This window comes from Cuculus canorus, chromosome 6 (genome assembly GCF_017976375.1).
Source record: "Cuculus canorus isolate bCucCan1 chromosome 6, bCucCan1.pri, whole genome shotgun sequence".
NCBI classification, from domain to species: domain Eukaryota; kingdom Metazoa; phylum Chordata; class Aves; order Cuculiformes; family Cuculidae; genus Cuculus; species Cuculus canorus.
The window spans coordinates 41586807-41607914 of NC_071406.1; the positions used below are offsets into that span (position 1 = coordinate 41586807).

The 21108-nt window shown below is 51.4% G+C and overlaps 1 long non-coding RNA gene across 15 annotated transcripts in view; it reads left to right on the plus strand.

Annotated features, from left to right (window-relative positions):
• The window catches only part of LOC128852528 (uncharacterized), a 62296-nt gene that overhangs the window by 34603 nt on the left and 6585 nt on the right, over positions 1-21108 (plus strand). For 14 of the 15 annotated variants that reach the window (XR_008450412.1, XR_008450418.1, XR_008450414.1 and 11 more), the window contains 4 exons: positions 258-485; positions 4695-4863; positions 12113-16160; positions 20117-20568. This is a non-coding gene — a long non-coding RNA (uncharacterized LOC128852528). The remainder of the gene's footprint in view (positions 1-257; positions 486-4694; positions 4864-12112; positions 16161-20116; positions 20569-21108) is intronic. The other variant, XR_008450426.1, reaches the window with a different exon arrangement.

The following is a 21108-nucleotide window of genomic DNA, read 5'->3' on the forward strand; positions in this document are numbered from 1 at the left end:
TAGGTAGCTTTGGGACAAGCATGTGGGACTTTGCTCTCTTCCAGCTGCCTGTCCTGGAGTGAGTGGTGCATTCCTTAACAGCTCCGTTCTGAGTGACTTGATTATTGAGATATAGAATGGTTTGGATTGTAAAGTGACGTCTCCCTGCAGAGAAGCTGATGGGTGTCCCCGTGCATCCCTGGCCAAGCTGGGTGGGTGTGTTGTGGCATCTCTTTGCTCAGGATGTCACCAGTCACCCCAGTTTCTCTGTCAAACAGGGTCTCCATCCATTTTCCTACCTGCTGCCTGCCTCACCCCTTCACACGAGGACTCCTTTTCCTGACACTGGGATCAACAGCAAGCACATCCCCTGTGCTGCGGTGCCCCGAGCCTTCGATAAGTTGCTGCCAAACACCAATGGATCCATCGTGGGGTTAGAGCCGTGTGCGGCATTGGGGTCCAGGCGAGACTGCAAGGTCACGGAAGAAAAACGCTGCTGCTTCCAGGTAGGCACCTCTTCCCCCACCACGACCCAGGCTTCCCCTATCATGACCCAGGCTTCCCCTGTGCCACGCTGGTGCTGCCTCTCCCCCATTTCCGCCCCCCCAAAGGGGAAGTGCCACAGTGGTGATGGACGCCAAGAAGCCGTCTTGTGACTGTGACACACTCCCTGTTAGTCAGCAGAGATGCTCTCAAGTTTCCAAGTAGCCAAGGCAAGGAGCCTCTGCTATTAAATATTTGCTGGGGAGGCAGGAAAGGAAGGCGGATCCCACCGACTGGGCAGGCTGGAGCTGAGCCATCACCCGGGCCTACGGGGTTACGGTCTCGGGGACGTTTCAGACATGGGCAGGGGGAGCTGGGAGCTGGATGGTGCCTATGGAAGAGCAAGGATTGGGAGAGAGCGGCATGATCCTGTGCTGAGCGCCGGCTGCCGGCTGGACATACTCCACACAGTGGTGACTAATGCATTGCAAAGGACCCAACAGGAGTCTTCCCCCCAGCATTCGCTCCTCTGTGGCTTCTCAGGCCTGTGGGCATAACAAAACAAAGAGGGATAAGCAATGCCCTTAACATCCCAGGGGCTTGGTAATTATATTTACAGTCTTGGTTTCTTGGTCTCTTTGGTGAACACACCGGATCGTATCCCTACCTGAGATTCCTCAGCAGCTGCAGGACCGATGTGTTTTGAGACACAATAGGTGATTTTGAGACCTATAGCTCATTTCCGGCTTTCCACACTGCAAAAATCCTCTGGCAGGAGGTGTTAACTTCTGGTTGCTGGAGCAAATGAGGAAAGCTGCGAGTGGAGTATGGACAGAGCAAAAAAGTCATTGCAGATCTGTGCTCTGATGCACCCAAGGAGCTATGCAGTGCTTTGGGAAGGCCAGTTGCTTGCACCCTATATCTTATTCACACCGGGTGAAGGTGGTTCATTTGTACCTTTGCAGATAATGATAACACATTCACAGTGAGCTATGAGGTGAGTTTAGTAGGGGTGGGTGGAGACTGAAGCATCTGTGTACCTCCTCTTGTCTCCACACCACTTCTTCTCCTGGGGCTTTCAGCACTGACCAATGAACTCTAATGAACCTTTCCTCATCATCATTTTCTTCAGTGGGATCTCAAGCTTCTCGGAGGTCCCTGCCTGTGGCGGGGGGGTTGTAACTAGATCTTTAAGGTCCCTTCCAACCCAAACCATGCTCTGATTCTCGGATTCTCTGATTTCAAGCATAGTTGAGTTTTTGAGGGAGATAGGGGAGAGGTGACAGCAGCAGATTTCAAGTCAACTTGTACTGTCTCACAGCTTAGCCCTGCTCATGCCTCTCACTGAAGAGCATGCTTGTAGGAAACTGAGCCTCCAAAGCCGAGCACAAAGGGTTTGTGCCTTGTGAGATGGGAGAGGAGTGTCTATCCCTCATGGTGACATGAGGTCATGGGACTATAATGGAGAGGACTTGACTGATCTCTGAACAGGGCTGACTTCAGCTTCAGATGACTGCTGAAAATGCAGTACCTGAGACACAAGAACATAGACAACACCATGGTCACACCTTGTCTGCTGTAAGATGTTTATCCTGCAGCCCCTGCGGAGCTGCAAAGCAGGAAAAGCCTGTGCCGGGCACTTGCAGATCTCTGTCGCACTAGCCCTTGGCATTGCTGTCTCCAGGTTTTGGCTTCCAGTACAGCTTGGATTTTCTCCTGAGCAGACCTTCTGTCTCTGCCTTGAGTTTATCCAGCTGTTATCAACATATGTGCCTCTTTGGTGACTCATGCCCTATTCCCTAACCACATCCCCTTCTCTTTTGTTGCCTTCACCCACCACAATTGAGTCACTTGGCCTCCTGTCACAAGCCAAGGACCTCTTCCTTCAGTCATGCCTGTGGACATTTCTAGCTGAGTTTGACGTAAGCTCCTCCTGACTTCCTTTTCCAAAGAAAGCTACTGAGAAGGAGCTTGCTGGCTATTAAGGGCTGGTCTTGACCTGCCTGAATTTAGTGTACACTGCTTAGACCAGATGTACACAGACTCTTCTGCTCCCTGTACGTGCAAAGGGAATGCTTTAGGGCAGTGTTGTCCTCTCTACCACTCTCCAGTTCCCCAGAGGGACCAGTCCAGCCCCAAGTGGTAAGTGGAGGTTGCTCACAGCCGTGAGCAGCCCTCTCCAGTCTTGTCTGTCTTGGCAGAAGTGAGACACGGCTCATAGAGGTGCGACCTGAGAAAACACGGGGCTCAAAAGCTTTTCCCCTCTTCAGAACCTCCAGCAGCCAACAGAAAGTGATTTTACGGTTCTATTCCAGGCCCTGGTAGCTGAAGAGCAGCTCAGCCTAATCACCACTGAGCCTGATATTTGATAAGCTTCACTTCCCAAGTGTCATGTTTATGCACAGTATGAAATATAGCCACCACTGTCTTGTTTTGAAGGTCTGCCACACAGACAGAAGGGTTTGAGTCTGTGGTAAACCCATCAGACCAAGCTGGTATCCAAGCTGAGTGTATATTGGTAACTATTGTCCTTAATGCTTCCTGTCTCTGGTCAGTGGCTCCATCAATCATGCCAAGATGTTGCTAGATGTTTTCTTGGTCAATGGACAAACACACAGGGTTTTATTTACCATCTTGTCTTTATGCCAAAGCTCGTTCATTTCTAACTTAAAGTAACTCACCCAGGACTGTCATTTTTACGAAGTAGAGATTCAGGAGCTGAATTCTCCATATCCTCCGCGCAGATCCAGTACATTGCCTGGCCTCTTTCCCAGTGTTAGCATCATTAATTAAAGGGCATTTTCAGCTGCTCAGGGAGGGTGTTTTAGTACAAAGGGAATACTGAAAATCAAGGTTCCTATTTCCTTGTGCCTGCTGATGAGAGAGCTGCTGCTGGGCACCTCAATTTAGGGCTACTTCAGTTCCTCTCTGCCCCCATAGATGTGATGCTGATGTAACGTTTCATCTTCCCAGTGCCTTTGTGAAGTAATGTGGTGTAAATTCCCAGTGTGGAATGGCTTCGTTCAAGATAAAAATATAAACTTCTCTGCAGAGGAATGTTGTAGTTACTGCAGTGACTGCCCTTGATTTGGGGTAAGGAAACCATTTGCCAGATCCTTTCCTTGGAGAGAGAACACGGTGTGGCTGAAATCCTGAGCTGGGAAAAGCCAGATCAAAGCTGGGGCTGTCTGCTTTAGTCATCCTGAGTGAGCAGATTCAGCCACTGCCTATCCTGAGGTCAGACACCGTGGAGGAGGAAGGTGGATATCTGGTTGGCCATGCTACTGAAGAGTAAAATGGAATAATATCCTCTCACGTCCCCCATCAAAATCTTTCAGAGGAGCTTGGAAACCTTTGGATGTTTCTTGTCAAAACAGGGTTGTTGTTTTTCTGTCTGGCACCTGGTGAGGTGGGCTGGCTGACTGCCCTTTTTCCCTCCCTTAGAGGGTAGAAAGCGTCCTGCAGAAAAGCCGTGGCAGGTGACAGAGCCGGACCGCAGCTGCCCATGCAGCCTCCTCAGCGGTCCGTGTTGTCTCTATCTGCTGGGGGTGCTGGTCAGGAGCACCGACTGTAGACACGGGATGTGGATGAATGCTTTGTCCTGTCCCTGATTTATGCCAGAAGAAAACACTCCTGATGTAAACACCTTTCCACTGGGAAAGCCAGGCTAATGAACATGTCACTGTCTGATTTACTTGGTTCTGACACGCTCCGTTCACTGCCTCTGTTTTTCTCCTGTGGCGTTCGTGTTTTGCTACTCTATCCATAGCTGTAACTTTTCCTCTCTCCCTTCTGTCTTCCTCTGATCTCACATTTTATCTTCTAAATTCTCCTGCTGCATCTTACAGGCTTGTGAGTTCCCTTCCTGGCAGTCATCCCTGCCAGCCTGCGGGTCTGGCTTCCCCTTGGACTAGGAAGGCTTTGCAGATGTGTGCAGGAGCGGCTGTAAATACCTCCCCATCCCTGCCAGAAACCACCGGACTGTCCCTCCCACAGAAAGGAAAAAAAAAGATATCCAGTGTTCTGGTTTCCTGCTGGGGGAAGATAGGTGCCGTATCCCTCCAAAAAGCAGTTGTTTAGCTCCAGAAACTATATAAGATGACATAGGAGTGGGATTGTTCCAAAGTTGTTGGAGACTCAATGGAAATGCAGTTGTGGTAAACCAGTCATTGCTCAGAAATTTATTTTGCTTTACTGGTGGTTTTGTTTTTTCTTCTGCTTTTTCTCCTCAGCTTCCCTTATAATTAGGTGCTGCAGGCTCAGAAGGTGTGGCTTGCCCGCAGGAATCGCCTTCCCCGGGTGTGGGTGCTGAGGGACTGAGAGCTCAGGTGCACCTCACGCCCGCTGCAGCGATTGCTGCCCTGCAGGACCAACCCACTGCCCAGCCAGGCATGAAGGGAGGTATGTCACATCCCAGTTTCCGTCATGGGAGAACTCAGAAGTGAATATCAAAGTCCACTAAGTACTCAAGTCACCTCAGCCTTTTATGCTGTTTAGAGACCCGGCTCGCCTTGGTTTCCAAATGACAGAGTCACTGGAGATTCCTGCACAACCTGAGGCAGAGTAGGAGTAGAAAGTGAGTCCAGAAGAGGCCATGAAGATGATCCGAGGGCTGGAGAACCTCCCATGTGAGGACTGGCTGAGAGAGTTGGGGTTGTTCAGCCTGGAGAAGAGAAGGCTGCAGGGAGACCTTAGAGCAGCTTCCAGCACTGAAAGGGGCTCTGGGAAAGCTGAGGAGGGACTTTTTAGCAGGGAGTGCAGGGACGGGATGAGGGGGAATGGTTTTAAGCTGAAAGAGGGGAGATTTAGACAAGAACTTAGGAAGAAATGTTTTCCTGTGAGGGTGGTGAGGCCCTGTCCTCAGACCTTATAGACTATCTTGTCCAACCCCCGGGCCATGGGCAGGGACCCCTCCCACTGGCTCAGGCTGCCCGAGATGCCATCCAGCCTGGCTTTGAACACCTCCAGGGATGGGGTGTGCACAGCTTCCCTGGGCAACTTGTTCCAGCGCCTCACCATTCTCACGGTGAAGAATGCAACAGGCTCAGAAAATGGTTTGGGTGGCCAGTGACAAAACACAAGGTCTTTGGTCTTGGTGCAGCCTTCCAGCAGCCTTCAGCTTGTGAGGAGAGGTAGGAAATTCCCCAGTGCTGGGGATTTCCTTCAGCTGGAGCTGCTGTAGGAAGCTGCCTGCAGACGACCTTCCACGGGGCTTGCGTGTTGACCAGCTGGGGCAGGGAGGGCTCTCGGGCAGCAGGACCACTGAGACACAGCTCTGGGCAGCGCTCTACCACTGTTCTGGGAGGCTCTTGCCATGGTAACGAGATGGTTCGTTGTACCTGCGTTTATTGGAGCCAGCGGTCCCTTCCCCGGTTTGGGGGATCACTGGGCTGCTGACATCGCCCGAGGGCGGTCCTGTAGGGTACGGCCAGGACACTTAGTGATGTGCCAGAACTGCCTTCTCCTCTTCCTCCCTTGGTGTCGGGAGTTCTTGCCAAGGCATCGAGGAGCAGAATGGGATACCTCAGCCCTCCCTTTCTCTCAGCATTAGGACTTTACACAGGAGCAACTGCTTGCCAGCTTGCTGCATCCCACATTTGCCCGGGGCTCTTGTACAAAGCTCCCTTTCACCTTGGAGCATCCGGAAAACATAATGGGGCAGCAATTACTGGGGTGGGTGCAAGTCTAGGCCTGGCAGATACGTGGCGGGGATCCAATTATTGTTAATTCGGCATGTTGCTGTTGGCGGGTCTGGTGCGTTGCTGCTGTGCAGGAATTTGTTTGCACCAGCAGAGCTTTGCGGCGGGCTGAGCCCCGAGAGGCTGCTGAGAGCCACAGCCCAGGCATGCTCTGCTCAGGGTCAAACCAGGAAGGCTCAGACCAAAACCTCGCGCTGAGTCAATCCCACTCGCATTTCAGGCCGAGCTTAGCCTGCGTGGTTTCCTTGAGACAGAGATGAGGCGTCAGCCCAGACTCCTCTCCTCTTTGGAGGGATGGGGTTATGCATTCCCACCATCCCAGCCTGGTCTCTCAGGTTGCTGCTCCCTAACGCCCAGCTCCTATGCAGCGCTACAGACTGGGGGAAGAGTGGCTGGAGAGCTGCACGGAAGAGAAGGACCTGGGGGTGCTGGTTGACAGCGACTGAACATGAGCCAGCAGTGTGCCCAGGTGGCCAAGAAGGCCAATGGAATCTTGGCTTGGATCAGAAATGGGGTCACCAGCAGGTCCAGGGAGGTGATTCTCCCTCTGTACTCAGCACTGGTGAGACCGCATCTCGAGTACTGTGTTCAGTTCTGGGCCCCTCACCACAAGAAGGATGTTGAGGCTCTGGAGCGTCTCCAGAGAAGAGCAACAAAGCTGGTGAGGGGCTGGAGAACAAGTCTGACGAGGAGCGGCTGAGAGAGCTGGGGGTGTTTAGCCTGGAGAAGAGGAGGCTGAGGGGAGACCTTATTACTCTCTACAACTACCTGAAAGGAGGTTGTGGAGAGGAGGGAGCTGGGCTCTTCTCCCAAGGGACAGGGGACAGGACAAGAGGGAATGGCCTGAAGCTCCGTCAGGGGAGGTTCAGGTTGGATATCAGGAAAAAATTCTTCACAGTAAGAGTCATGGGGCACTGGAACAGCTGCCCAGGGAGGGGGTCGAGTCACCTTCCCTGGAGGTGTTTAAGGAACGGGTGGATGAAGTGCTTAGGGACATGGTTTAGGGAGTGTTAGGAATGGTTGGACTTGATGATCCAATGGGTCCTTTCCAACCTTGTGATTCTGTGATTCTGTGATTCTGTGATTCCTTTTGCTCCATCACGAGCACATATGGGCCACATAAGGGGACACTGAGCACCAAGGCCAGTTGGGAGAGCGGCTGATTGTGCTCCAAAGTGGTGCCCATACCCTACCATGCCATCGCAGCTTGCCTTTCCGTGTATATGGGAGTACATACATGGGCTTCTCCATTCCATGATGTGAGGGGCTGTTCAGCGTTCCCTACACAGCTGGGGAGATCTTGAAAACCCAGGATGAACCCTCTACTCATAGGATGGTGTGAGAGGAGGGTGCCAGGACCCTTTTGTCATGGATGGGTTGTGACCACCCCAGTCCTTCAGCAGAGTCCTGTCTGGGTCAATATTTTTGCTCAGTGACAAAATGGAAGGAGATCTGAAACTTCCCTCACATGGAAAGAGACCTGCAGCTTAGGTTTTCACTGCACCTCCTGCCCCTGCGGGACAAAAGCAGAGCTTCTGGCCTTCCCCTCCTTTCCAGACAGCACCGGGCAGCCCTGTGTTCACAAATATGAGGGTGTGCAGCCTGGGGGGACTGCCAGCCCGTGCTCCTTTGGCTAAAATCCATGAGAAGGAAAAGTAAGGCGGAGCAGGGGTGGAAAAGCGCTGTGCTGTCTTTCTGAGGCAGGGCAGGACCAAGAGGGTCCACCTTGCCAGCCAGACACCCAGCACCGCAGCCTGGTCAGGAAATGATCTTTTCGTTAGGCAGCTCTACGCAGCTCTAATTAAATTACGGGATTAGAGCCATCTCATTCCTCACTCATCTGGTGCCAAACGCTTGTTCCAAGGGAGTGCCCTCTATTAAAGGGAAAACTGCCCACGCAGCACTCTGCACTGGCTCATCAAGAGAGTTCAGGCTGCCACGGAGTCACTCTTTGATTGCACTGCATTGCAGATCAGCTGTCTGGAGCGGCGTCGCTCCTAAGTGGCCCAAATCTTCCTCTGGTCCTCCTCTGTGTGTCTTTCAGGGAGCTTTTGGGATGGCTGATCCTCTACTGACTGCTCGTAGCTGCACTCAAGTCTGCTCAGGGCCTGAGCACTGTGCGGAGGGTCCACTGGTGCAGAGCAGAAAACGCACTGTTTGTTCTCACTCCAGGGTCTGAAGAGGACCAAGGCCTTGCCGTGCGAGGTATTCCATAAATCACAGAATCACAGAATCACCAGGTTGGAAAGGACCCATTGGATCATCGAGTCCAACCATTCCTAACACTCCCTAAACCATGTCCCTCAGCACTTCATCCACCCGTTCCTTAAACACCTCCAGGGAAGGCGACTCGACCACCTCCCTGGGCAGCTGTTCCAGTGCCCAATGACTCTTACTGTGAAGAATTTTTTTCTGATATCCAACCTGAACCTCCCCTGACGGAGCTTCAGGCCATTCCCCCTTGTCCTGTCCCCTGTCACTTGGGAGAAGAGCCCAGCTCCCTCCTCTCCACAACCTCCTTTCAGGCAGTTGTACAGAGCAATAAGGTCTCCCCTCAGCCTCCTCTTCTCCAGGCTAAACAACCCCAGCTCTCTCAGCCGCTCCTCGTCAGACTTGTTCTCCAGCCCCTCGCCAGCTTTGTTGCTCTTCTCTGGACACACTCCAGAGCCTCAACATCCTTCTTGTGGTGAGGGGCCCAGAACTGAACACAGTATTCGAGGTGCGGTCTCACCAGTGCTAAGTACAGAGGGAGAATAACCTCCCTGGACCTGCTGGTGACCCCAAATATCACAGCCTGGAACTGATAGGAAGAGGGGAGAAGAGCGCACAGGGGTTTGACCTGCCAGTGGAGCCAGGAAAAAGAATTTTCCCTCTAGGACACACAGCCAACCTTAATAAAACAGATCACGGCAGTCAGTGAAAAAGGAAGCCGCGAGATGCTAAAGAGAATTACCTCGCATTTGCCTTTGTGTGTATGGTTCTTGTTGACAGATTATATCAGTTTCCTGTCCCAGGGCAGAGCTCTTGCTAGGCTGCATTCAGAGATCAGAGATTTGGATGGTTTCTCAGCGTACGCTTGGGCACTGTGTTCCTTCACAGAGGAGTTGCCAGGGAGACCTGGCAATGAAGGGAAGGCTCCTCTCCTTCCACCACGGTCCTTGCACCATGGGTTATCATCAGGCTTTCGGAGCTGGGTAACCTGCAGGACGGTGAAGCAAGATCCGTTTGTCTTGGCCTATGGACACAAAAGCGGGGAGTAGCCTATACAGCCGTGCCTCTCCTACCTATTGGCATGAACACAGCAGTTAATTAAAGCTTCTCCTTTCACCAGGAGGTGATCAGATCACAACAGTACCTCCTGTGCTACAAAGCATGGTTCTCGTGAGGACTGATCAGTGGAATACAGCTCTCTGAAACATTCCTGCTCTATTCTTTGCAAATTCCTATTTCCTACTGGGCTGCTTCTTGCAGCGAGGTCTGTTACTACTGTACTGCACACACAACCCGGCTTTAAGGAAGGACAGGGAGCCAAATCCCTTGTGCCCTTTGCAAAGCAGCATTTTCCCTCAGTGATGACTGAAAATGGCCATTTTGGCCGGGTCATTAGAGCAGAGAGAACTCAAGTTTCCCTCACTCATTGTTTAGCAAAAGCCCATAAAAGGTTGTCCTGGTAGTGCTGCTGCCACAGGATCCATGGCATGAACTTAACCTCAGCTGTCTCCCCCATTCAATCACTGAGCTGCATAATCACTGTTGGAGAAGTCATTTTTCCATCTTCCATCTTAGTTTTAATACACATCCTTTCCTCCTGGGATGCTCTCAATGTCTCCTGCTTTTTGCTGAGTTAAGTACGATGGAGAAAATCCTCCCTGAAATGAAGCATCTTCCCTCCGAGTTCATCCTTGGAGATACGCAGACCTCACCTGGTCACAGCCCTGCACAACTGGATCTGGCTGGACCTGCTTTGAGCAAGAGTTTGGACCGGTGGCCTCCTAAACTAGATTACTCCTGTTCTGTGATTTCTATCTCTTTCAGAGCTACATTTCTTCATTTCTCCTCTTTCTCCCCCATCTCCTGCTGTATTGGTCCTCAGCATTGACCCAGTTTATGAATGCCCCATCCCTGGAGATGTTCCAGGCCAGGTTGGATGAGGCTTTGAGCAACCCAGTCCAGTGGGAAGTGTCTCTGCACATGGCAGGGGGGTTGGAACTGGATGAGCTTTAAGGTTCCTTCCAACCCAAACCATTCTATGAACCCCTTAATGCTGGCATGGGAAGGGATATCCCCTAACGCTGCCGAGATCCCAACCTGCACACAGAGAGCAGGAGGGGACCCTTCAAGCTTCGGAGCCAGGACCAAATATTTACCCTGTGCGTGGTATGTCACGGGTAATTGAGGTAGCTGCGCCAAACACAGAGTGGAGAGAGAAGATATTTGCTTTTCAAACCGGACCAGCAAGTGCACATTAAATTACCTGCATGCCAGATAATATTTAGCCATAAATGCTATTAATAACGCTCTGCAGTAATGCAGCTGCGAAGGAAGGGAAATAAAAGGAAACAAAACGAGGAGGAAACGGGTCTGGAATGATAAAGAAAAAAGGAGCTGAACCCTTGCTGAGCGCTTAGTTTGCAGCTGAAGGTTTTTATAGGAAGGACTTCAGCTCTGTGAGGAAATCAGCTGGAACAGGTCTGGCAGGATAGCTCTCCAAGTGAGAGCTCTTCTTGCAGAATACCAATGATTTGCATCCAAAATAAAGTGGCTGGAAGTAGCTATTTCAGGAGCTCTCCCTGCACTAGGGCAGGAGCTGGGAGGTGGAGGGAGCAGAATATAAAACAACACCTGCCTTGGAAAAGAGGAGCCATCTGAACGGTTTGAAGACAGATCTTCATGCTCGCTTGCCTTTGTGTCACAATAGCTGGGGTTTGTTCTTCATTTGTTGCTTTTTTGGCTTTATTGCCCTGCCTCTGATATGGGAAAAGGCTGCTGTCGCCATATCCCAAGCCCGGATGGATTTGTGACCCCTTCGGAAAGCACACCGAGGAAGGCTCTAGGAAGAGGTGGTACTGATGAGAAGGAGGAGAATCACGGTTTGCAGAGGGCGGTTGGTGTTGCAGGCTGTCCGCACACCAGCTGCGCTCTCACAGCCACAAGGCCCTGTAAAGCTGATGCTTTACGCTCTTGCTGCTGGTTGCCAGAAGCAATTAACTAGCAAATGGAGTGAGGACAAAAGACTAGCATGAATTACAGCTTCACAGGAGGATGCCCCAAACCCTTCCATTCCCCAGCCTGAAGGACTTGGCGCTGGGTTTCCTTCGTGCTCGGGCCACCTCCCAGCCCCTGCTGCACTGCGGCACCGGGAGATGCCGCACCGTGGGCTGCGCGGCGGCGGCAGCGCCCGTTCCTGCGCCCAGCTGTTGGGTATCAGCGCTACGGGCACGTAAGCCCAGTTTGCCAGGAGGCTCTAATCTTGGCTATCTCCTTCGAGGAGGAGCTGTGCTAGAGGGTTTCTCTGCTCCCAGGTGGGCACCGTGCCACACGCCAAGCAGTCCTGCTGCCAGGAGCAGCGGGTCCTGGCAGGGATTAGGATGGGACTGCTCGCCTAGCAAGGAGCTTCCATCAGTGGCAGCCTTCAACCACCCCTCCTCAAACAACGGCTGCCGTATGTGCCTATTCCCGCCCGGGGTGGAGGCTGGCGATGTGAGAAATCACACCTCGGGCATGCTGTTTCCCAAGGAGCGTGGGAGAAGGTTTTGCAGACAGCAAGGCAGCACCCGGAGGCACGTTCCCAGCTCCCCACAGCCCGCTTCCCAGTGGTGCTGATCCCCATGCTCCAGCTGTGCCGTGGCACCAACACCACCAATTTGGTCTGGGAATGCACGTGCTTGTTGCACAGAGGGTCAGCAAATGCAGATCACTGATCCGTCTCTCCTCTCCCTTGGCCTAAACAGGAAAAATGAGCCACAGAATGCCAATGCAAAATCGCTGCTTTGCAAAGGAATGGCCATGACACGGCCATTCATGCCAAGAGAGGACTTGGGCACGGCAGCCAGGAGTGCTTTGAACAAGCTGAGGTGATGCCCAGATCCACACTGGCCATCTGTTTCCTGCAGGATACGGTATCTGTCCAGGGCAATGAAAACCAGGACCATATCAAGCCCTTTGGTTCTGGTTATCAGCTGGTGACAAGGGCTGGTGGCAGGAGGAAAGCTGGGATTTAAAAGCTGTGATCCAAACCCTGCTCTGATTGTTTCTGGGTCACACACGAGGCCATGTGATGCTTTATTTCAGGATCTGGCTTTAGAAGTGGCTGAAACCTGATGAATTTATACCTGGGACAGCAAGAGCTCACAGCAGTCACAGCTCCCCAAATAAACTGGCGTGGCCACAGCCCAGTTTGCCCGTGTGGCTGCTATGGATGATAACATGCTGGACCATCAGCCACGCTACATCGCTGATCCTGGCTAAAACACAGCCCTCGGGACTGGCAGCATCCAGTATTTCTGGTTCCTGCCTTGTGATTCCGTGCACAGACTGGAGCAAGGCACTGGCTTGGAAAATCAGCACGGTGCCGAGCATTTCCTCGCTGTTCCTTACGCAGAAGGTGAACATGACCCCGTCTTTGACTGACCCTAGAGTGGCCTGTTGACCAGAGCAATGCTGAGTGATGCTTCCACCCCGCTCCTGCCGGTGACATCTTTGCCTGTGATGTGCTTTGTGTACAGGCTGTGTATCCACAGGGGAAGCGGCTGACGGAGACGGCTGGAGAGAGATGTTTCATTGCGGTGCTCTGCAGGAGCCTCCTATTAACTCCTGCCGTAACAGCACTCTGGTCACAGCACATTAAGTAGCGAGGTCACCTGGGTGTCTTCTGACAGGGACCTCGCTGGAGCACAGCCATCGTGCGGGTGTACACCTTGTAGCTCTGTACCAGCTCAGCTCCGGCGCAGAGATAAATTTCAGTTTCATCTCTCCTCCCAGGGACAGCATTAACCATGGACATCACTCCACCTTGCTTCTTCATCAGCTGCACTGTTCCATGGTACGGGGGACCTGCTGGCTGGGATGTGCATACGCAGGGACGTCCTCCTCCACTCATTACCCTCCTGATGAACTGCCCCAGGTTCCCGTACGGGCTGTGACTTCCTTGGGCAAGTTTTTTTCCAACCTTGAGGGCTTGGAAGTTGACTGCTGAAAGCCTGAGTAAAGTGCAAGTGAGGAAAGCATCTTTGAAAGTGTTTTGTTGACAGGTTTACCCTGTTTTTGTCAAGCCTGAGGGAGCTGATGTGCAACTGAAAACAGTTTCAGTTGCTTTTAAGTTCCTTGAGGGCTGCTCTAGGCAGGCACCCTCAGGAAAGCGGATCTGAATTAACTTCCAAATGAGAGTAATTAAACCAAATGAAGTCTTTGCTGAGGAAGAGCCCCTGGATGGATGATGCACTCAACTCAGTGTTAATTGTCCCAGGGCAGTTCTCATGCTGTGGTGGGGATGAGATGATTTGCTGCTGTCAACAGAAATGCCTCCCTCCTTTCCATTTGCCATAAGGCAGACGCGCGTGCCTGGGACACGCCCTGTCCTTGAGACACGCTCTTCTTTGTGACTCCTACCTGGTCTCACTCAGAATTACTGGTGCTGGTTTGATCCAGCTCACCTTGCTTTGAATCACAGCTGCGTTAATCCTTCTGCAGCGTAGCATCACAGAGGTTTAGTGTAATTTAACTAATAAGCCACAAATTTAACAGACGCCAACATTTCTGGGGCTCTGGTGCAGGACACCTTGCTGTCCAATGGTCACAGCCACCAGCTGCACTTCACCTGTCTGCACGGGTTGAAATCTTGGTCCAGCATCAAAGCTGCCTCTCTGAGGACATCTGCTATCGCATGTCTCTGGACTAGGGGAGAGTTGGTGGTCTCAAATCCCAAGGGTTGGAGAAAGAAAGACAACAAAGAAATGCAAATCCGTGCAAGTTATGCTGCAGTCGTATAGCCAAGTCCCTTCAGAGGAGGTCTGTGTCTCCTGTGCAAAACATCTAAGGGGTCTGCAGGTCGGAAGAAAGCAGGCTTGTAGGGAGGACAAGGTGTTTTGAGGCAGTACTTAGGTTTCCCCCAGGCCCAACCAGCAGCTCATCCCATCCCGGTGTCTGCAGTGCATGAGTTACCTCCTCTGCCTTCACCATGAGGGCTTTGCCGGGTGTTCAGAAGATCGCTTCACTGTCAGAAATTGTAGGGATTTGCTGACTGTCGCAGTAGATTTAAGTGGGAAGTGGTTGAACTGTTGCTGCCTGTCTCCCAGGACTGCACGCTGAACACACAGAGACAAACCCTGCCCATGGCTTGCAAAGCGTTAGGGAGAGTCCGTGTCCCCCTGCGCACCCGAGGCAAGGGCTGCGCGGGTGGGAGCGAGGGGGGGTCTGGAGTCCTGACACTGCAAACTTTGAAGTGTTCATTTCTTTACTCACCAAAACCAGAAGCCGACTTTGCAATGTGAGAACTTCACGCAGGGCAGATCTGCAAGCTGACTCAGAGCGAAGTACTAAAAGGGGCAAGAACTGCAATTTAGCAACAATTATCAAGAAATACTGAAGTTAAATATTCCCTAATGACAGGGGGAAAGTCGAGCCAAAGCAGCTGTCACGGCTCTTTGACCTGGAAGTCAGATGCAGCACCTCTCCTTAGGGATGTTTCTGTGCCTCTGACCAATTTCTGACCTTTCTCAAAGTCGTTTTCTGTCCGTCACGAGAGAGAAAGGGGCATTCCCGTGTTTCTCTTCTTCCTCTTGCCTTTGCCACCGTTGCTTTACCTCGTGAGCTGTCACCGTACATAGTAGAGGTGCTTGCTTGTGTTTCGGTGGTGCACACTGCACCCCAGCCCAGCGGGATCTCAGACGCATTGCGTTTTATCAGTCCTCCGCACACTCGATGTTCTTGGCCAAGCTGGCCAGTGCAGTGCCCGAGGGGGAGACGGTGTGGGGAAGCCAAAAGCTCCCTGCTTGCTGAGCACTGCCCATCAAAGGGGGCTTTTCCTCCTAGATTAACAGCTGCCTTCTTTTAAAGCCTGGAATTGACTTCTTTTAACAGAAGCCGTGGCTTCAGAGAGTAGCCAGTGGCAGCTGTGGGCCAGATCCTACTGCAGGAGAGAGCTGATCCTGTTGAACTGCTTTCCAGATGCTTCAGCCCAGATCCTCTGGCCTCATGAGGACATAGGAGCAAATGGCCAAAAACCTTGCAGCTCTGCTACCGACAATCCAGCTCTGGGAGTCAGGAGCAAGGCTGGTGGGCCGTGTCCTGTTTGCATTGTCTTGGCTGCGGCAATGGAGTTGAAAGAGGCTGAGTTTCTCTTCAGTGGGTAAAGACCAAGCCAATCACAAACCCATTAGGGGCTCTTGACGAGCCTTCAGGTGTCTGATGAGAGCAGATATGACCGGGACATGAGGAGGGGTGAAAGCAGTCCCTAATTCCTGCATGGCAGCCACAGGCAACCGGGCATCATCTCAGGCTCCTTTTGGTGCCACCATCACTCCCATGGATCCGAAAGGAAAGCTTTCAAGATGCTCCACTTGCAGGGGAGGTCAAAGAGGGGCAGGAGAAATAACCCGGTGCATACTTGCTTTGGTTTTGAAGCCTCTGTTTTTTGTGGAGAACTCTCGGTAGACCTCGTCAAGTGGTTTTATGGAACGGAAAATGGATGCAGGCTGGAGGCAAAGTGTTCTTCTTCAGCTCTCCATTTTCTCAACCAGCCTCTGAAGCCCTCTCCTGAATAATTGCATTGCTGTTTTCTTGGGTTTGTTTAGAGGTACTTTCACTGCTGCTATTTTTGGGGGGTATGTGATAAAAGAGAAGAGGAAGGAAAGGTTTCTTTTTCTGTTCTTTTCTCTTAAAGCCAGAAATGAGAAAATGGAAAATAGAAAAGAACATGAAAATGCCCCAATTCTTTCAAAATAGCTCCTCACCGATTTCCACTCTCAATTACAGACTTCGTGCCTCAGCAAAAATAAAAAGGTAAGCTGCATGTCTCCTGTAGAAATAAAGGGGCATTTTGCTTTGTTGACGTCGTCTTCGGTACTGACCTAGAGACATGGGAAGAGTTTCCCTTGACTTCGGTAGCTTTGAAAGACCCATTGTTCCTTAACCGCGATCTTTTATGCTGACGTGCACGTTTTGTGTGCATCTGTCAACAGGGGAGGGGGAATATTATTGAAATGGGTAATAAAGGAGATGAAAACAGTCTGTGCTGGTCTCTGGATAATAACCAGCTGACGTTAAGCCTAAGCGCAGCTGATAACATTTAATAATAAATGGGCATTAATTAAAGCTAAATTACAGAGGAAGGTGTAAGATCGGCTCTCGATCCACTTAGAAGCCTGTAATTCGTAACGGAGAGAATCTGTCCAGCCTGTGAATAAAAGATCAAAGGCTAACGAAGTCAACAGCAGGGCTGCGTGGTAGTTTAGATGATGCCTCGACAGGGAAGAGACCAGAGGAGGATGAACAGGCAGCCATGGCCAGATGTTTCATTGGGTTTGCCATGCAATGTGCCAATGACATACATAGTGGTGCACGTGTGAGAGCTCAGAGATGAACCATGGTGTGGTTCCAGAAGGCTTCGGAATGAGCCCAAATGTAGGGTACGGGCCTGATGGAAAGAAGATATTCATCATGAGCCCCTCATGGTGACAGCATGATGGAAAGGGCCCTAGAGAAGCTGGGTGGATCTCTGAGTGGTGGGCACCAAGGGAGTTTAGACCACCCTTGTTGACAACCAAGAGTGTGGAAGCTGATGATGGCTGTGGTCAAAAGCCTCACTGCATCAAAGAAAGAGTGAGATGCCCGCACTGACATTTATTTTAGCACTTAAACAGGGTTGCCCGTGGAGATGTTTTCCACCTAGGCGTATCCTTCATCTTGCATGCCAGGAGCGGCTCCAGTCCAAGCAAAGTGAGGGAGAGCCAGGAGGGGCAGCCAAGCCAGCAAGTTTTGTAGGGCCTGGGAATGATAACTGTAAAAGTATGGCTTTAGCAGGGCCAAAGGGAAGCACTCACAGTGACCTCCTCTCCCTGGCCGGGCCTGGGGCCAAGCTGGCTTCCAGCTCTGCTTGCAGCACAGCAGCCTCAGGGAGTTTTGCACCACAGTGTTGTGAAGGATACTGCATTGTGTACGAAGCAGAGGGAGATGACAGCTATCTACTTCACTGCCGGAAGCAAACCTGAGGCTGGTACAAGTTCAGACCTGACTCTGATGTGCTCTGTGTGTGAGGAGAGAGAGTCCGAGGAGACACCGGTGCCCTCAAAGTTGGCGAGACCACTGGTAAGGGAGCAGTTGTTCGCTGGGACCACTGACAGAGGAGAAGTTGTTCACTGGGAACCGGTGGTGATGTGACCCAGCAAAAGGCTGCAGGTGGTGCAGAACGTGGCATCATCTCTGGAAGCGTCAGCAGCACTGACAAACCCAGGAGGACAGGTCACACGGTGGCTGAGTGTCATTGACCAATGCATGCAAGAGGTATTCAGCAGAACCACCAGCCTCGGACTGCTCACACTGGGGACAAAAAACTCAGTTTTAAACCTCACGGTGTTTAAAAAAAGCTTTAGAATATGCTGTCTTCCAGAAGCCCCAGAACTCTAAGGAAAAATACAACATTTTGAAAGCCTGGCATGTCTCAGACCTTCAGATGTGCCCCATAAATGATCTTCAAGTGTTACGCGGCATCCAAAAATGATACACCAAAACCACGGTTCTGGTCCAAAGAAACCCCACATGTTTTCTGCCTGTGTCTTCCACACCTTGTCTGCAGAGCAGCTGATCCAGATGTAGTATTCAAGATTACAGGAGTTGTTCTCACTCGGGCATAAACGGTTTTGGTTTAATGTAATGAAGAGAATACGTTTTTGCATTTGGCTCAATAGAGCTTCACATCACACGCATCCACGGAGGTGATTCAGGAGGATGCTCCAGTTTAGACTTGCTCCACGTGCAATTACCCACCAGGTGCAGACATCCTGGTGGCACCCATGTGAAGCATAAGCCAAGGTGTCAGGGCTTGCTGGGGCCAGAGGAGTGCCAGCTTGCGCTGACCCTGGTGGTGGGAGCCAAGATAAAGAAACTGGCAAAGTTTAGTCTTGGAGCGGTATTTCCTAAACATCACAGCCAGTGCTTTCCAGGCCAGCATCTGCGTGTGCCTGCCTGCAGAGCAGCCACATACAAAGGATGCTCCACACATACCACGCCGGTGGGCGAGGCTGGGTTTGCTACAGCATGGCCATCATGCCTTCGAGAAGCAGCAAGAGGCAACCTGATCCCTCAGATACCAATGTCGTCATGGAGAATGAGCTGAGCCTGGAAGTATTTTGATTATCTTTTTTCCAAACAAATCCACATTTGCAGAGCCTTGATCATTCCATGTTTCTAGGTGCCAGATCCGGGCGTGTTGGCAGCAAGAGTCATTTTTAGGGGATGCTCAGCTGAGGCTTACTAGCCTTGGACATAAACCAAACCTCTTTAGTCCTCAGTGGCACAATGGACTGAGCTCCCCCCCAGTTCTCCCAGTGGACTGGAACCTTTGGCACCCAGACCTGATATGAACATCTGAAGTGAAGCTGAAGGCGCTGCTTAAAGAACTTGTCTCTGATCTGAATTTTCTTCTAACTGAAGTGTCAGTATTAAAGACTTCGGCATGATTATGGGGTCCTGTTGTGTAGGAAATTGCCTTCAATCCATCTGGCTGTATCTGAGATAATTTCTTTCCCTTTCTGACCTCCAGAGATTACTCTGGAAAAAAAAACCAAACAATTCTCAAGATGCTATGGCAGGAGGAATAAAAATAGCCGAACAGATGAGCTGGTCGCTCTAACAGTGCAAATACACCCAAGTGCTTATAGTGCAGAGAAAATGAAGCCTGTAGCAGGAAACAGAGGGGATCCCGATACAAAAGAAGGAAATTTGGGAAGAATGAGTAATCTAGGAGAGGAAACAAGGTGCTGTGGCCTGCTGTTAGCAAGGCAAGTGCCTCCCAAAACAACAAGGCAATGTGCATGCCGTGCAGGGCACAGCGCCCGAGTACAGCTGATCCTCCTTGGCGGAGCAGAGCTGCTGAGATCTCCCACAGCTCTCAGAAGCAGAGACTCTGAGGACTCCACCACCTGAAGGATGGTGCACAATGAAATTTGGAAATGCCTACAGGGAAGCTGGGAAGGGACGTTTAACGAGAGCATGGAGTGATAGGACGAGGAAGGGTGGTTTTAAGCAGAAAGAGGAGAGATTTGGATTAGTTATTAGGAAGAAATGTTTTCCTGTAAGGGTGGTGAGGTCCTGACACAGGTTGCCCAGAGAAGTTGTGGGTGCCTCCTCCCTGGAGGTGTTTGAGGCCAAGTTGGATGAGCCTTGAGCAGCGTGGTGTGGGAGCAGTGGGAGGTGTCCCTGCCCATAGCAGGGGATTTGGAACTGGATCATCTTTAAGGTCCAAACCATTATACAATTCTTTCTCTCTCCCGTAGCCTCCTGTGGGTCCCTGCTGCGTGCTGTGACCCCTCATGGCAAGAAATGCTTCTCAGGTGCAACAGAGCCCAAAACAAGCGAACGTGGTTCTGATCCATTTTTCCCTTTCATCCATCTCCCCTGCCGTGTTAGCAGTGCTGCCCTCCTTTCCCAGGGCTCTCAGGAATTCCTGAGGTGAGGAGATGTGGGGCTGCGGCTTTGGCTTTAGCTGTTAGCCACCAAGATTATGCCGGGGAATAGTTTGAGCTGCTGGTGAAGGAGAGCTCATACTTTAGAGATGAGTTGGCTGAGCACTCACAGGACTTTGGGGAAGTGAGTGAACAGATAAAAAATGAGGAGGAGCTGAAGAACAGGCGAGACCTGGAAAAGCCCTCACTATCACTTCTAGCGAAAGACTGGGCATCAATGCTTGAGGAATGGGGAGAGACTGAAAAATAACTTACTAAGCTTCCTGTCTTTTGCAGGTTCATCTTGCCAAGATGTCAACTCACCAGGTAGGAAAAAAATCATCAAGACCCTCTCCACAGCCTGTGCCTGACCCCATAAATTTTAAAGAGCAGCATCCCATGGGCTTGGTGGCTGCTACGCTCTTGAGCACGGACACGGGAGAATTTGCAATGCCGTAGACGCTTCCCCATGACCCACTGTCCGCCTGGTCACTGCCGACCCCTCCTCCTGGCACTCCTGCCTGTGTGCAACGCTGGTCTGAAGCCGTTTCAGCCTTACCCACCAAAAGCCTACTGCCACTGCCTGCGGGCTGGACTCGATTGCTTCAGCAGAGCCTTCCAGCACGAGTCAGAGACAACAGCCTCAGACCCCACCACCCTCTCGTACACCGATGGCTCTGTGGCAGATTCAGAGACCTCGAGGATGCATTGAGCAACCCTGGGATATGCAACGCAGAGTTGCTCCTGCGGTATGTGAAGACTTGGATTAGGTCATAGCCGGCTCCATGGCTCCAGTTCGATGATGGATGGATAGGCCATACCCCCGACTAAGGGTTATCTGGGCTATTTCGGTTATTCAAGGCATCTACTTTATCTCAGTACCCGGTACCCAGCCTTCTGCGTGATGCTGGATAGTGGGGGACTGGTTTCATCCTCACAGCCTTCAAACTTCATCAGATGCCTCCTCTCCATCATGTGCCATTTCTGCCACAACGCTTCTCACTTGGTTTGACTGTATTCACTGAAAAAATGTTGTAAGAGTTTCCTTTAGCCTGCCAAATTGTCACAAAACCAGAGCACAGCCTTCAGAGTGGTTTATTTAACAGCTTACGAAAGCTGGGAGGCAGCCTGGTCTGTGGGAATGGGTTTTGCAGAGGGAATTGCACTCCTCTTTACAGTCATTGGCCCAGCTGGGACCCTAACCCTAACCCTGACCCTAACCCTTACCCACAGATCCCAGTCCATAGCTTGCTTGAATCCAGGCAAGGGGATGAAGACGAAGAGACACA